Below are 16,982 nucleotides of genomic sequence, written 5' to 3'. Positions count from 1 at the left end.
AAATACAGCCAAATGCATCTTGTTAATATAAAGAAATTTCCCATTCATTCTTCACACAAATTTGACCCTCTGTAAACCATTACATAATTTGAATTACATATTGCTTTGTGTTTTGCTTTAGAGTTGAAGGAAATGTCTTAAACTTAACTGAAATGGTGCTGCTCATTTTCTGTTAGGACAATATATATATATATATATATATATATATATATATATATATATTATTTTTATTTTTATATGTTGCATTCTATCTTAGGGTTTGTAAGAAACTGAAAACATACAACAACAGCAATGTCAGTGTATGTACATTCCCAGTAATTGCAGAATCACCTTTTAACTTCGGAAATGTCAACACTTTCTAAATAGCAAATTGCTTGTTTATAAAATATATTTTATAAACTTTGAACATATGTTGATTATGTATCTAGTAAGAAAGACCCATGAGCAGGAATTTTTTTTATTTTGGGTATGGCATTTGTCTCTCCATGCTGAAAATGGGGGTTGACAGCTAAGGGGTTAAAAACATTACGGAATAAATACATTCTTGAAGATTTAAACTTAAATATCAACAATATTTTACAGTAGTTACTTTGACTTGCTAGATTATCTGTGTAGCAGATAATGGAAGATTATTAAAACTACAGTACTGGATGTAGGCAGTCTCTTTTCTCATTTAAAACAGGTAGTAATTAATTAATTACAACTAAAGATTATTTTTAGTTTTGGTTTCAAAGCATTTGCAGTATTAATTTGCTTATTAATGAGTGTATATCCCATTTATAATAAGATTGATTATTGTTTTCAGGAGGACAACAATAGTGCAGTTTATTTATTCAGAGACCATTTGGAAACACGACAACTGGCAGAAAAAAAAAAAAGAAAAGAAAGGAAACTGTACATATTCAGTACAGAAGCTCCTTACAGTTGGAGAAACCAATTAAATAGGCTGTGGACTCATTCATTGACATGTGCTCTATTGTCTGTCACTTGATTAAAGGGTTTAGTTATAGAAGAAGACTCCTTTCCGCAAAATAATGGTTAATTCTCTTGAAGAGTACACTGGCATTTCTCTCTTGACAATATTCAGCCTTTATGTTTTCAAGGATCTTAACAAGTTGAGCACTGAATCTAGCAAGAATTCTCGGTGTCGAAACCAAATGAACATTTCTCTGACAAGTATTGCGTTTTCTTGTCTTCATGTTTTATGACTGGTATATCAGAGCATGAACATCAGATCTGACATCAAACCCCAGCCATACCCAAAGGGTTTACCATGTTTATAATGATATAATCCTCGTTGTTGTGTCTTCACGGAAAATACAAAAATAATGACATAACCAAAACTACTTAATGCTATTTGAGTTAAAACAAATTACAGCCTCCCACTCATGTCAGGTTATCATCACATGTCTGCTCTAGGTCTTCTGGGTTCATCTGAGCCCACTTGAAGTTGATTGCGTCTCAGCACTAGAGCTCGGAAAGCACTCAAACACTGTGTGAACCAAAAGATTCTGAGAAAAAGTACTTTAATTCGGAACAATTTTAGGCTTCTCAGAAGAGAACTGTTGCCAACTAATCACACCGTATTTAACAATCGAAAAAAAAAAAAAGGATTTATGTAAGCACTTTTAGATATTTTTAGATACCACCATTCATATCCAGTTGCTTTTCTTTTCTTTTCTTTTTTTGGTGTGTGACCACTTCTTGTGTGTCTTTGTGTATAGATGTATAGATGGGCACAAGTATCCGTATGTGCATCTAAAATGTTTAACAGCTAAAAATGCACTTCAAATTCTGGCATGTGTGTTGAGCTTGTTAATATGATTTTCTCACATGGATAACATATGGATGTGCGTGTTTTGGTGTTAGCATTCAAAATTGAGATTTGCTGCACCCCAGGGTTTGGCTAGAGGGAGACACACATATGTGCAAAAAAATAAATAAATAAATAAAAATAAATAAATAAAATAAATAAAATACTCTTCTTGAGTATGTGAGATGTTTAAATTCCTTTGAGCTAAATCACCATTCCTCAAAAATCTGAAACTATATTGAGCAGCACATGCTGCACAATATACATTTTTACATTAATATAATAAAGCACAGAAAATAAAGAAAATGTGCATAGTGGTCATTTTATGTTATTCCATCTGTGTGCACTAGTTAAAAATGAAAATTCTGTTATTATTTACTCACCCTCAGTTTGTGTATGACCAACCTGTATGAGTTTGCTAAGATATTCTAAAGAATTCTGGTTACCAAACAGTAGCCAGACAGTAGCCACTGAAAAAAATAAAAAATAAAAGAATTATAATAAAAATAATATAGAAGTCAGTAGCTACCTTCAACAGTTTGGTTAGCAACATTCTTCAAAATATCTTCTTTTGTGTTCAGCAGAAGAAGGATATTCCTGCAGGTTTGAATCAACTTAAGTAGAATTTTTATTTTGGGTCAACTATCCCTAAAAAGGATAGTTTATTAACATTTATTAAAAGCTTCAGTATTGTTTAAATAGAGCCAGGGGGTGTCACAGTAGACCATGTGCAATAATCAAGGTAGTAAAACAAATTACAAACCACAATACAGTAGCTACCCTTAATTGATTAAAATATGTAACACTAGACAGATAAATAATGTTAATAAAACTGAATAAGAAGGCTGGGGATGATCACCAGAGACGCAGACTTTTCAGGGCTGTGGCCCCAAATACCACATGTAAAATGTGCACGCTTAGTGCAATATTAGTGAACCAATAATTGTGTGCAAACACCAGCAAATGGTGAAGAAGCCTCAACAAACAGTAACCAGCATCCTTGGGGCAGACTCAAGGCATTTCCTGGAAAGATAAATATTAAAAATCAACAAGTGACAAAAACCACAAAACAACATTAAATTTATAAATATTTCAGCACCACAACAGCCAGGCAGTGCTCCATGGGGATCACAGGACGTCCAGTCATAGCTGGAGAACAATCCAGCTGTAGTCTGAAATGTCACAACAACGACAAAACCACAATTAAAATGATTTCTTTCTTTCTTTCACATTGCAATAGCTTGTTTTGTATTTATTTATTTAATTTCCATGCCTTCATTATTTATTTGTTACTTTTCAACTGCCTTTTATGTATGGAATCGATTTGTTTTAGACTTTTGTTTTATATATTCCTTCAAATATAAAGAGCAACAACAAAAATATGGATTACTACTATTTAAAAACTAAATTGTAAATAAAAAGTAAATGAATCATGCACCATTTTCCATTAGCCTAACAAAAAAGTGTTTGCGCACTATGAATCAAAATTAATCAAAACATTTTATTTTTACTGTTAGCTTCCATTTAAGCATCATATGCAGAATTTACCTTTGCGAGGTCATGTGGAACAAAAATGCAACAAAAATATAGTCATGACGGTAAATAAATGAAAATGAGGACTAGATAGAACAAGAAGAGACTCCATATTTAGTAAGGTGTGTGATAAAGGGATAAAGAGCCCAGCATTTAGAAAGTCATTATTCTCAAATCGGTGAGGCAGTAATGGTGCTGTCAGAAAGAGGAGGTATGATGTACATGCTGAGAGCAGCCACTGCACTGCATACACCAGCGTTCCTCTTCGCTCTTATGAAGTCTACTACTGTTAGCTCCATCAAGGCTTTCCCATAGCCTGTGCACATGTAGAAAATGACCCTCAGCAACTACTATTCAACGTCCTTTTACCTGGAGAGTTTTGTAGTTCAAGGATTCATTTAGTTAAATCATTTTTCTTATTTGAGCACATAATTGTTATTTCAATCCCTTATTCTCTCGCAACCTCTTGAGCACCCCTCAGAGTACCATGCCCACATTCAGTGCAGAATATTTACCTATAAAATTGAACAGTTCGGTTTGTTTTTTTATTTACACTTGTTTGTACATATATCGATACATAAGCACTGAGCGCCTACTGATCGCGTGGAGCTCACGTCTCCGAACTCGGCAAAGCACATTTTCAAATACGCGCTCTTTATAAATAAACCGCATATTTAATTTTTAAACAACTATATTCTCGCCTGAAATACTGTTAAAAAATACATTTCATGACACAATAACAGTGATATTTAAAAAAATAAATAAAAATGCGAATATAGTGGCTGAAATGAAATGCTGCGTGTTCTCAACCAATCAGCATGCTCAGCGCCCAAGTCCCGCCCCCGAAAGTTAAGGCGCCTTTGAAAAAGTACTACCTCGCCAGCAGCGACTTTCTGAGGGGCAAATTTTTACCTGGAACTTCATTTAGATCCTGGTTCCTGCGGTGGAAACATACAGAGTACCGGCCCCAAGTCCCTAGTTCCTGGGGAAAGTTCCTGCGGTGGAAACGGGGCTTAAGAATCCTTTATGATATGGACAGGCGAGATTAAGTAAGGACGGTTGAGTTTCCACTCATGGCAAATACAAAAGATGTGTAAATCAAAAAGTGTAAAGAAGTACTCTCTGTTCCTTTTTTTAGGCACTTTATATACAGTTTCAAATCTTTGCCTAGCCTGTTACGTCATTCCCTTAGCCAAGTGTCCCAGAGGTGCTACAGAGATTGAAGAGAATATAAGAAAACACGGTTTTGCCATTTACACTGAAGGCTTTTGGTTGCTTATCAAACACACAAAGTGCAAGTGCAAAGTCCAACCAAACTCTTCATTTGTAAAGCCGCAGCACAACTGATAGAGTACAATAATGATCGGTGTGTAGCTGTACCCATTAAACAGGACATTTTAAAGATACATATTTAAGTTATCAGATTTATAGGGTTTTTTGACCATTTGAGCTTTACCAGAAAGTATGAATCAATTACTGCACAAAACAAAGAAAACGTAAGAAAATTTAAGATTTGACATGATGGATGGATGGTTGGATAGATAGATAGATAGATAGATAGATAGATAGATAGATACGTTGAAATTGATCTCATTGGTTAAAGGCAATAAAACCAACCTATTGGTTTTATGAATTCAATATTCTATGAACCTAAACTAATTTGTATGTGTCTAAAGAGTCTTTAGAGTCTATACAAATAGAATGCATGTGTATGAACCACACTTTACAAACACAAACCTATGATAACTAATGACATCGCACTGGTTATTGAGCATGTCTGTTTGAGGACAGAAGTAAAACTGTGTTAACCTCCTATGGTGCGACTGTTTTGTTCTGTGACCTCAATCTGTCAGTGCGTGATAATGTACATTGGACTAATCTAGTGCTACGCCACTCCACAAATAAAGAAACAATGCATTCCACACACGCAAACTAGAAATTGCAAAGTTTTAAACTCAAGAAATTTGCTCAATACCCTCAGTCCAAAACCTGACTTGTGCACTGCTGAGTCTTGATAACGCAAACTGCTTTTAGTTTTTAGCTATGGGCGAATCAAGGTTACTGAAGGTCAATGTGGGAGGTAAAAATACAAATAAATAAAAATACATATTTGTCTCTCAAAATAATCTCAGTCCCCTGAAAAGCAAAACCTTTTCTGAGGCATAAATAACAGCTTTGAATGCAATGCAGAGATTTCACTGCCACCGTTACGTATTCAAGCACGCTGTCAATCACAATGTATTTCCAAGTTCTGCCATTCTTTACCACATCATTGGAGTAGAGCACAGTCCTCTTTTGTTACAAGGTAATTTCCCTTCTGAAATTGCTGTCATCACAAATCGAAGCTTCATGTACATCAGGATGTAAATGGGTTTTTGGTGACAGTCCGTCTCAATAGGATGGAAAGAGGCCATAACTAATACTTATGGTATGTTGTCTGATGATGGAGAGATCACTCTTGGAAAGCCATAAGGTGGAAAGTCTCCTTAGACAGAAATACTACAACTAAAGTATTCAACTCAATCATGTTCTTATGTCTCTGTATTGAACAAAAACACATTCGGTGGAAATTCGAGTAAAAAAAAAAAGGCTCCTGATATGCCTTTTGTTCAACTGTGATATTATGTAAATTACAAGAATTCACCAGAGTAAACAGGATTATTAGCATATGATACAAAGCAGTTACAGCTTCTTACCACTGTTATCAAGAAGTCGTCTTTCTAACCAGCCTGTGTCTGCTCTCTTTTCCACTCTCCCCTTTTCCCTCGATTTCCCTCATCTACCTCCCGGTCTGACTCACACCTTAATTAGATTAAGACATATAGTACTTTTCCGACAATTCTCCCAAGACCTAAATGGAACATAAATGATTGAATCCCTATTATCTAAAGCAATTATGAATTGATACCTGAGGGAAAGAGACTTCTGACATAAAACATTCAATATTCTCCTCTCCCCTGTGATCCCCTTTTAAAATGTTTACATTCCATCATGCTGATCTGTTTTTTTTTTTGTTTGTTTTTTTTGCCATCATTAAATTTGTAGCATTCTCGTCAAGGGCATGTTTTCTCAAAGAGGGACTCATTGAGTAAAATGACATGGCAACACCGATAATACAAAGAAGAATGGGATTGACTGGCACTTATTCCACTCTTTGTTGAATATCTCTGGTGGAACAATACACGGAACACGGAACATTACACGGAAAATAAGATAAAAACCAAACAAACAAAAAACCCAGATTATGTTTGGTTGTCAATGGTTGGCACATTATTAAAGTCTAGTTTTAAGAGAGGGGGGGGGAAAAAAAGAATTAATTCTACATCAAACTCACACCACTTAACACATTTTTATGATATGAATTTTAATGAATCATTCACATGTGATGTATTGCTAATTTGAACCAATTTCACAATATTTTATAATGGTTTCAGCACATTTTTTTCACTTAAATAAGCAATCAGTCCATCTCCCTCATAATATTTTCATATTTCAGCTATGATTAATTTGCAGTTTATTTTCAGTGTGTCAAAAAAAAACAACCCTCAAAAAGGCTAAATAATTAATTTCAGGCTTCCAAAAAAATGTCAAAATATAACTGATTCCTCTCTATTAAAGGCATAGTTCAACACTTCATTTGGAGTACTATCTGTGTGCAATGCACATTTCTTAATATTAAGACTAAAATGTGTTTTAATGTCACTATTGATGAGAATTGTATGATCTTTGAATAATATGTGTCTTTAAATGCAAGATATTTAAAGTGTACCTGAATTATATTTGCAATAGTGCCACTTAAGCTCAATCAAATATACTTAAGTAAACCTTTAGTTGCACTACTTCCACACAATTAAAGTGCATTAAGTAAAACATTAGTTTAGCAGACTTTAAGCATACCAGTTTAGTATACCAAAATAACAATTGCAGGGTATTTTTATTAAGCACTTATATATGTAAATTTATTTGTAGTATACTTAGCATGAAATAAACGTATTTCAAATACATGTTAGTATTTTTTACTATAAAAAAATAAATAAAGTTTGCAAAAAATAAAATTGTAATGGGAATATGAACTATGAAGCAGCAGAAATAATTTGCTTATCCTTAGTAAACTAGACCAATGTCTCTATGAAACAGCGAATTTCCAAATAAAACTCAGTAACTGAATGACAATCCAACAAAACAATATCACACATGCCCAATAAAGATCTTGTACTAACCATTTGTGTGCACAAACAATATGGAAGGAACCTTTAGGAAGAGCACATCAGGAGAACCTGGCAGATGGAAAGTCAAGCCCTTCAGTAATGGGGTCATCAAGCAGAACTCCAGAGTGGACCTGTCATGTCGCATACATTTAATAACAAATGGCAGGTGGGGTTGTGGTCAAGGCTGAGTGACCCAGAACAGCCCTCCCTTTGAACAACACCTTTGAACTCCGGACAATATTGCCAGGCATAGCAGGATGATGTTTTTCAAGGGAATGTAGTTACCGGTCACAAACAGAAGCAGATGAGCGGTCCTTGCATACCTCTCAGGGGTTGGAGGTTGGACAGGTTGGAGGAAGGAAACAGGTTTTTGATCCAGATGTCTCTGCGACCTTTTTAGCCCCCTCACCACCCAATATCACTGTGGGTGACAGAACCACGTGCCTTACACTGCTTATCAATCTCCAGAATTGTATGCTGCCTATTATGCTGCTTTTGGACATAATGCTGGCCATTGTCCATAGTTCTCATTTCATGCAGAAGCAGTTGTTGGCCCAGTTCTATTGTTTACCACCTCAGTCTGTCTTCCATGTATTCACTGTGGATGTGAATGTGACTCCGGCTCACCCCACTGAGAGCATATTCTTAATATTTCCAATGCCAGTTGAAATCCATGGATTAGTCTGACACATCTCCTAATCCACCAAACATCCCGTTCTCATATCTGACTCCTCTTTTGAATAAAGCATATTGACTTATAGATATAAAATCCTTTGCCTCAGACAAAATGAAGGGATGTGCTGACCCCGACACAAAGTTGCAGATGACATTCATATCATGTAATGAAAGACCAAGCTTTGTGTTTAGGATGCCATGAAATAAGGGCTTTTGAGGATAAGAACGGTCTTAATACAAAATTAAAATGTCACTGCAGTTGGCCATCTGTTTGACATATCTTATTTTGACATAACAACAAAAATCCTTTTCTAACACCATCGAACACTGAGGCTAAACACTAGTTTATTGAACGCAATGGATCAAATCATTCTACTGTTCTTGTTTGGATCAGAAAAAAAGCTTGCTCGTGCATTGCAGGCATTTTGAGGGCATGCCACATTTGCTAAGCTAATGTTTCTTCAACAAAAGCTCCATGCTTGTAGTTTTATGCCTTGAAATGTTGTAGCTATGTGTCAAAAACAGTTCCATGTAAACAGATATTCTACTCCATGTTATTCTTGAAGAACATGGCATTTGGAATGTGTTTTCATATGAACATTATATGTAAAAAAAACATATATATAAATATATTATATATATATATATATATATATATATATATATATAATACTGCTAAAATAATAAAACACATAATGACAAAACATAGAGTATATTTTGGTTTAATATGCATAATACAAATACAAATAATAATAATAATAATAAACATGCACGCGTTGTCTACTGAATGTAATCAGCGTTGTTTAATTTCAGCGAAAGCGCGTGCATGCTGAATGTAAACAACGCTGATTCCGTTGATTCCGTTCTGGGGTACTCTCCAAAATAGCAGAAGACGGTAACTTGGGGAGAAGAATTGTCAAATAAATTATGTTATTATTGTTTTGTTTGCGCACAAAAAGTATTCTCGTAGCTTCATAAAATTACGGTTGAACCACTGATGTCGAATGGACTATTTTACCAATGTCCTTGCTATGTTTCTGGACCTGGGAACATTGCAGTTGCATTACTGTCTACGGAGGGTCAGAGAGCTCTCACATTCCATCAAAAATATCTTAATTTGTAATATGAAGATGGAAGAAGGTCTTACGGATTTGGAACGACATGAGGGTGAGTAATTAATGATAAGAATTAGCATTTTTGGGTGAACTAACCCTTTAAAGTGTGGCCAATAATACTTGCCGTAATTTATGTATTTGAATGGCCATTAAAAAAAGAATAATGTCAGATGATACAGTCATAGCACCATCCAGCAGGGACTAACTCAACCATGCTAACTGGTCAAACCTTGACCTCTTGGTGCATGTTTGTCTATTTTCTCCAGTATTTTATTATAATAGATGGTCCTGATAGTTTTAATAATTTATTTGTAAGCAATCCACATGTGCTAAATGTCTGCAAATCTATTGCTAAAATGCTTTGGTTGGGTGATTGTCTCCCTAACGTTAGCCTTTGTCACCACCTCAAAGGCTCTGTTATGCACAATGCAAGTCCATTGACCTTGAAGCGGCCTTTATGGCAGGCCTGAAAGAAGCACTTTAGGATGCTGTGGGTGCTGAGAGGGATGCAAGAGTGAGCGCTTCTCATGTTTGAACCTGAACAGCTCTGACATTTCCGACAGCAGATGGTAGCTTTACAAATTTCTTTAATCCTGCAAGGGAAATATTCACTGTCAAAGGGGGCAACACCTTGGTGATTCTCTAAACAGTGACATTCGAACTATGAGGTCAAATTGAAGGGGAAAACATTCAAAAGGCCCCATTAGCAGAGGCAATGTATATGGGCTTGTTTACTTGCTTTATTTATTTATTTTTAGCATAAATAAATTGAACCACTTGGGTTGTTTATTATAAAGTCATTATTGTCATTCTCAGCGCCCTTACTGACTTTGTAACAAAACTGTATTAAACATTTGAATTGTTCAATAAATAATATTACTGTCTTATGATGTTTTGAATGAGGTGACCTTCTGGATGAGTTTAAACAGTGACATAGTTTGCTAGCTTTATAAATGTTGTAGCTGCAGTATAAAAGAATGTGACATTTCACTTTCATTTCTGTTAAGTGAATGTAATTTTCTATGAAACATTTGTGACGACATAGGGGATTTACTTGGGAGCCCCAATCATCTCTTACTAAAGAGAAAACGCCAATGAATATTGTCTACTGGATTTTGCATACCTGCGCCACTCGCCGTGCACACGGGTATAAATAGGCGGCAGGTGCATCCACTCATTAGGTTTTACGCTGAGGAGCTGAGAACGAGTCCCTGGCAACCATCGATGGTTCGAGATTGTGGCATGGGGACATAACGTCTCCGTTCCCTCCATGAGGGAACGAGGGTTACGTACGTAACCGAGACATTCCCTATCTGTCGGTCACTACGAGTTATGTCGTGACGACATAGGGGTCCTATGGAAAGCGACACAACCTGAACCCGTCACAACCTTGTGGCATGCAGATGCTGACAAGCGAGCACGTGACAGACAAATGCCATGCGAAAGGTCGCAACCTTCCCATCGCCCCAGCGCAAATTCGCTAACCTTGGTGCCCGCAGGGACCACGGAGTACATCGCTGCTGGAGATAGCCAAGCCGCTGTTCCTTTCCCCACAGAAGTCGGAAGGGATTTCGACCTTCAATGAAAGATAGCTCCAAGTCTTTCCTATTTGTTGTTACAGCTTGGCAGTAACGACGGGGAAGCGAACCTTCCAGAGAAGGGCGCTACGGAGGCCACATCCTGCCCGAAGCGAGGTAACATGTGGAGACACTGATATGGACTGACCCAGGACTGGGGCAGTACTACATACGACTGGACCCTGGGGCAGATCCTACCTAGGGGTAGGGAGGAGAGCTGCCAGCAGGGCCTGACAGAGGGCTCTGTCAAAGTGAAGACAAGGGTTTACCGTGAGGGAAACCTTAGCGTGGTAAAATACACATATGTCTGCCAGAGAGCCGCTGTGCGCCAACGCATAGGAGGAGGCAACACTCCATGTGGAGTGAGCCCTCACCCCCAGGGGGCACGGCTCGCCTTGAGATTGGTACGCCAAGGCGGCGGCATCCACTATCCAGTGGGCCAACCTCTGCTTGGAGACAACCTTCCCTTTCTGCTGACCTCCGTGGCAGACAAAGAGCTGCTCAGAGCTCTTAGCTCCAGGTGTGGTCCACGTATATGCGCAGCGCTCTTACGGGACACATCAATGCCAAGGCTGGGTCTGCCTCCTCCGAGGGCAGTGCTTGCAGGTTCACCACCTGATCGCAAAAGGGCGTAGTGGGAACCTTGGGCGTGTATCCAGGCCGGGGTCTCAGGACAACGTGAGGGTAGACCGGCCCGAACACAAGGCACTCTTCACTCACCGAAAATGCTTGGAGGTCCCCGACCCTCTTGATGGAAGTGAGCGCGGTCAGGAGCGCTGTCTTAGCAGACAGGACTTAAGCTAAACTGAGTCCAGCGGCTCAAAGGGACCCCTCTGAAGCCCAGCCAGGACAATAGAGAGATCCCAGGAGGGCAGCAGGGGTGGTCTAGGAGGATTTACCCTTCTAGCACCCCTCAGGAACCTAACGATGAGATCGTGCTTTCCCAGGGACCGGCCGTCCACTGCATAGCGATGTGCTGCGACAGCAGCCACATACACTTTCAAGGTGGAGGGTGACAGCCTACGCTCCAACCTTCTTGCAGGAAAGAAAGCACTACTCCAGTCGTGCATCTTCGGGGGTCTTCTCAGCGAGAAGAACACCAGTTCACGAACAGACTCCATTCAGTGCATAGGCCTGCCTCGAAGAGGGAGCACTAGCCTGAGTGATCGTGTTAACCACCGCTGGTGCCAGATCAGCTAAGTCTGCCGCGTCCCGTCCAGAAGCCACACATGGAGGTCCCAGAGGTCTGGACGCGGGTGTCAAATGGTGGCGGGCCCCTGAGAAAGGAGTTCCTTCCTCAGAGGGATGCGCCAGGAAGGGCTGTCACGAGGAGCGTGAGTTCTGAAAGCCAGGTCCGGGTGGGCCAATAAGGCACAACCAGCAAGACCTGCTCCTCGTCCTCCCTGACCTTGCTCACTGGGGGAAACGCATACTTGCGAAGAACCCGAGGCCAGCTGTGTGCCAGTGCGTCCATGCTGAGGGGCTCCTCGGTCAGGGAGTAATACAGCTGGCAGTGGGAGGACTTGCGGGAAGCCAACAGGTCTACCTGGGCTTCCCCGAATCGACTCCAGATCAGCCGGATCATCTCGGGATGGAGTTGCCATTCTCCGGGGAAAGTGAGCTGTCGTGAGAGCGCGTCGGCTGCACGATTGATCTCCCCCGGAATATGGACAGCACGCAGGGACTTGAGCTGCGTCTGACTCCAGAGGAGGAGATGGCGGGCGAGCTGTGACATGCGACGTGGTCGTAGACCTCCCTGCCGGTTGATGTACGAAATGGTCGCAGTGTTGGCCATGCGGGCCAACACATGCTAGCCAAGCAGCAGCGGCCGGACCGCCGCAAGGCTAGTAGCATTGCCAGCAACTCGAGGCAGTTGACATGCCAAAGCAGTCGAGGTCCTGACCAGAACCCCGAGGCTGCCTGCCCGTTGCATGTAGCACACCAGCCCGCACTGGAGGCATCCATCGTGACAACGACATGCCGAGACACTTGTTCTAAGGGCACTCCGACCCGTAGAAAGACAAGGTCTGTCAGGGGCTGCATGAGTGGCAACACGTTGGTGTGACAGTCACGCGAACTATACCACGGCGCCATGCCCATCTCGGGACTCGGGAGTGTAATCGGTGCTGAAGTGGTCTCATATTAAGCAATCCAAGCGGCAAGACTGCAGCTGCGGATGCCATATGCCCCAGGAGCCTCTGAAAAGGGTTTCAGTGGTACCACCGTCCTGCCTCTGAAGGAACTCAGGCACACTCAGGCACACTCATTGGTGAGACGCGCCACCACACTCACAGAGTCTAACTCCATACTGAGAAAAGAGTTTCTCTGCACGAGGGAGAGCTTTCTCTTTTCCCAGTTGACCTGAAGCCCCAACTGGCTGAGTGCTGAAGCACTGGGTCCCTGTGATCACACAACTGTTCTCACACGCGGGCCATGGTCGAGATAGTTGAGGATCCTGATGCCCAGTTCCCGTAGCGGGGCAAGGGCGCCCTCCGTGACCTTCGCGAAGACCCGGGGGGGACAGGGACAGCCCGAAGGGGAGGACCCTGTACTGCCATGCCCGAGCCTTGAACGCAAAGGATCAAAACATGAAAGTAAGCGTCCTTCAGATCGATCGCTGCAAACCAATCCTGGGGCTGGATGCGTTTGATTATGCTCCTGTTCGTCAGCATCTTTAACGGGAGCCTGTGCAGGGCCTGGTTCAAGACTCGCTGGTCTAGGATTCTGGCTGTAAAAAGGGGCCATCCACAACTTCGTCAGGTCCTCATGCACTTCCGGGAAGAAAGGAACCAGGGTAGGGCGTGGTCGCGAGCCACGGCCTGTGCCGAGGAACCAATCATCTCGCCGCGAGGGCTCAGGACTAGGAGGTGTGCACGCCTCCAGCCCGATACTCGTGGCAGCCCGGGAAAGCACAGCCGTCAACTCTGGGTCTGATTCGGCAGCGGCCGCGACTCCCGAGGGCGCACCAAATGAAACGCTGGGCACGCCGTGAGACGGCACAGCAGAATCACCGGGGAGCCGTACAGAACAGCTGCTGCGGGAGGAGTGAGAGGTCCGTGGGGACTGGCCCGGCTGAAAGGCTCTCACTGTAACCCTCAGATCACCCAGAGCACTAGCCGATGCTTCTCTGCTCATGGTAGTGACCAGTGATGGGAATAACGGCGTTATAAATAAACGGCGTTATTTTTTTCAGTAATGAGTAATCAAACGAATGACTGTTTCCCCCGTTACAACACCGTTACCGTTACTGACAATAAAATGTGGCGTTACTATATTATATTATTGGAATTAAATTTTTCAGTTCATCTGAATGGATTCACAGTGTAGCTGTATTTGACGTACCATAAACTCTAGTGTGAAGGCGCGCGACTCGCCGTCGCTTTCTCTCACAGACATGCACGCAAAGAAAGATACAGAGCAAGAGAGTCTTTCATAACATGCAGAAGTGACGCGCTACATGTAAACGATATTCTTTGTTGTATTTTCTTGTCAAAATAACGGAGTTCCTTTGGAATTCTTCAGCTTTTAAGAACTGCCGGTTTCTCTGTTAGTGGGCGGAACTAATGCGCAAACGACAATCTCATTGGCTGGCGCTCACCTATTATCATCCCTGTTTTGATTTCAGCAAATCAATTCGAGCGAACGCAGACAACGTGATTAACCCTTTAACGCGTACGATCACACCGGTGTGATCAGTCTTGGCTGGTCCCTGGAGCGTACGATCACACTGGTGTGATTAGAACTTTCAGTGAGTCACATCATCAACTGCTGAAATTCAAATCTGCTTTCTGGCGCGGAGCCAGATCAGACGCGCGAGCGCTTGTAATATTATCACTTATTCAGTGTTTTCAACCATATAATGCTTATTTAAGATTTCAGACATTTAAATACACATAAGTACTAGCAAAGCCATACATTTATAGTTTGTAAAATATGCGCTGATGTCTATGGAAGCAGCAATAATGATCCTTACAAATATAATCTGACGACATGTTTTATTGATATCATATACACATAGTGTAGGTAACAATAAAGTTTACTCTGCTCTTCTCCCAGTTTACTGGAGACTTATTTTAACGTGTTTCGGGAGGAGAGGATGAATTTACGAGTTGTAAATCCCACAGCTGGATTCAGCGCGAGCAAACATGGCGGCGCCCATCACCCGGTATAGATGAACTAACACGATCATTATAAACGTGTTTAAACAACCAAACACATTTACTTGCACATATTTCAGAATCGGAATATCAGATATTTAATAATATAGCGAGTATGTTTGTGAATATTAATAATAAAAAAAGGAAAAACGAAATAAAAGCAATCCATGTGTCATACAGCGCTATTAGGGCTGCGGTGTGTCACATGACAAGCATGACGCGTCGCCATGGAAACAATAAGGCTATAAATTCTAAAATAACGGTCGCCTAAAAAAACTCACGCCTGGGGCTCAGCTAGAATATTTTAAACTCACGTGCGAAAGGGTTAATATTCATGAACCCAGCAGCTCATTAATCCTTAGTGCGTTTATATTGATGACAAATATGCATTCATACTTGGTTATTCTAATTACTAAGTTATATCATCATATAATATTAAGTTCTCATAATATTATATTATAATGCTTGACTGACTGATACTAAGTGTCAGTAGATAAATAGTGTAGATTAATGTACAATGTTTTATAATAATAATTTATTCTTTGTAGTGTCTATTTCATTAATTTAACATATTTAATATTGGGGGCATCCAAAGTTATTTGACATTTGAACATTTTTAAAAAAAGTAACGCTATAGTTACTTTCCCTGGCAATTAGTTACTTTTATAATGATGTAACTCAGTTAATATTTGTGAGAAGTAACTAGTAACTAATTACTTTTTTAAAGTAACGTGCCCAACACTGGTAGTGACAGAGGGCGCCCATCCCATCCCCGTGAGGAGAGAGAGGCGCGATCGCAGCGCTGCCATGGTTACACGCTCAGAACGGACGCATAAACCATCCACAAATGCAGCTTCAGCGCGCTGGATGCCCAGACACTGAAAACAACGATCGTGGCCATGGACAGAGTATAGGAAACAACCGCAACCAAGAGGACACGGTCGGAACGGCGTCTTAAAAAAGACGCGAACCGACCGTGATTTGCTCTTTTCGGAAATCTGCTTTTTCAGTTGAAGTGCCCAGGGGTATCGCTGCAGACAGGGACACCGCTGTTCGCACCGTAACGCCAACCAGAACAGCTTCCAGACAGATGATGAATGGCTCTTTGTGGAGATCAACACGTTCATCCACTCGGCTCCGAAGCAACAATCTAATGAGTGGATGCACCTGCCGCCTATTTATACCCGTGTGCACGGGGAGTGGCGCAGGTATGCAAAATTCACTAGCCAATATTCATTGGCGTTTTCTCTTTAGTCAAAGATGATTGGGGCTCCCAAGTAAATTCCCTATGTCGTCACGACATAACTCGTAGTGACCGACTGATAGGGAACTATAATTACTAAAACTAAAACTGAAACAAAAATATATAAAAACTAAATAGAAATGTGTTCACAAAATAAGAACTAAACTACAACTAACAAAACCATTAATGAAACTAACTAAAACTAAACTGAAATTATAGGAAATTTGAAAACGATATTAAAATAAAAACTAATTAAAAATTCAAAACTATAATAACCTTGGTTACAACACTAATTTTATGTTTTAAAACAAATTATATATATATTTGTATTTCTTGAAAATTGTTGCTTCAATTAATGTTTTGCAAGATAGAACCTTATAATTCCAAGCGGAAAATTACTTTTTAGAATTAGAAGGTTCTATCTGCATTTGACCTGTTCCAAAAATCCCCATTTAAAATTTTGAGAGGCTTTATTGTACATTTAGAATACATTTAGGGTCTCTGTCATTGTCATGTAGGAAAGAGACTTGTTCCCCATATCATTTTTGCTATATGGAATGCAAAAACTTTGAACCTCAATATCTCAAAACCACTCAGAATGCAGATAGAACCTTATAATTCCAAGGCGACGACAATGGAGTTGTATGTATTTGTTTATTTA

At 40.4% G+C, this 16,982-nt stretch overlaps 1 long non-coding RNA gene across 1 annotated transcript in view; it reads right to left on the bottom strand.

The window, feature by feature from the left end:
* Window positions 1-2,526: 2,526 nt before the first annotated feature.
* Window positions 2,527-16,982, bottom strand: part of LOC131544487 (uncharacterized) — a 36,743-nt gene continuing 22,287 nt past the window's right edge. The window contains exons 2-3 of the long non-coding RNA XR_009272148.1: window positions 2,913-2,985; window positions 2,527-2,836 (exon numbers count right to left, since the gene is read on the bottom strand). This is a non-coding gene — a long non-coding RNA (uncharacterized LOC131544487). The remainder of the gene's footprint in view (window positions 2,837-2,912; window positions 2,986-16,982) is intronic.

This window comes from Onychostoma macrolepis, chromosome 07 (genome assembly GCF_012432095.1).
Source record: "Onychostoma macrolepis isolate SWU-2019 chromosome 07, ASM1243209v1, whole genome shotgun sequence".
Lineage (NCBI taxonomy): Eukaryota > Metazoa > Chordata > Actinopteri > Cypriniformes > Cyprinidae > Onychostoma > Onychostoma macrolepis.
This window is presented reverse-complemented; position numbering and strand designations above follow the sequence as displayed.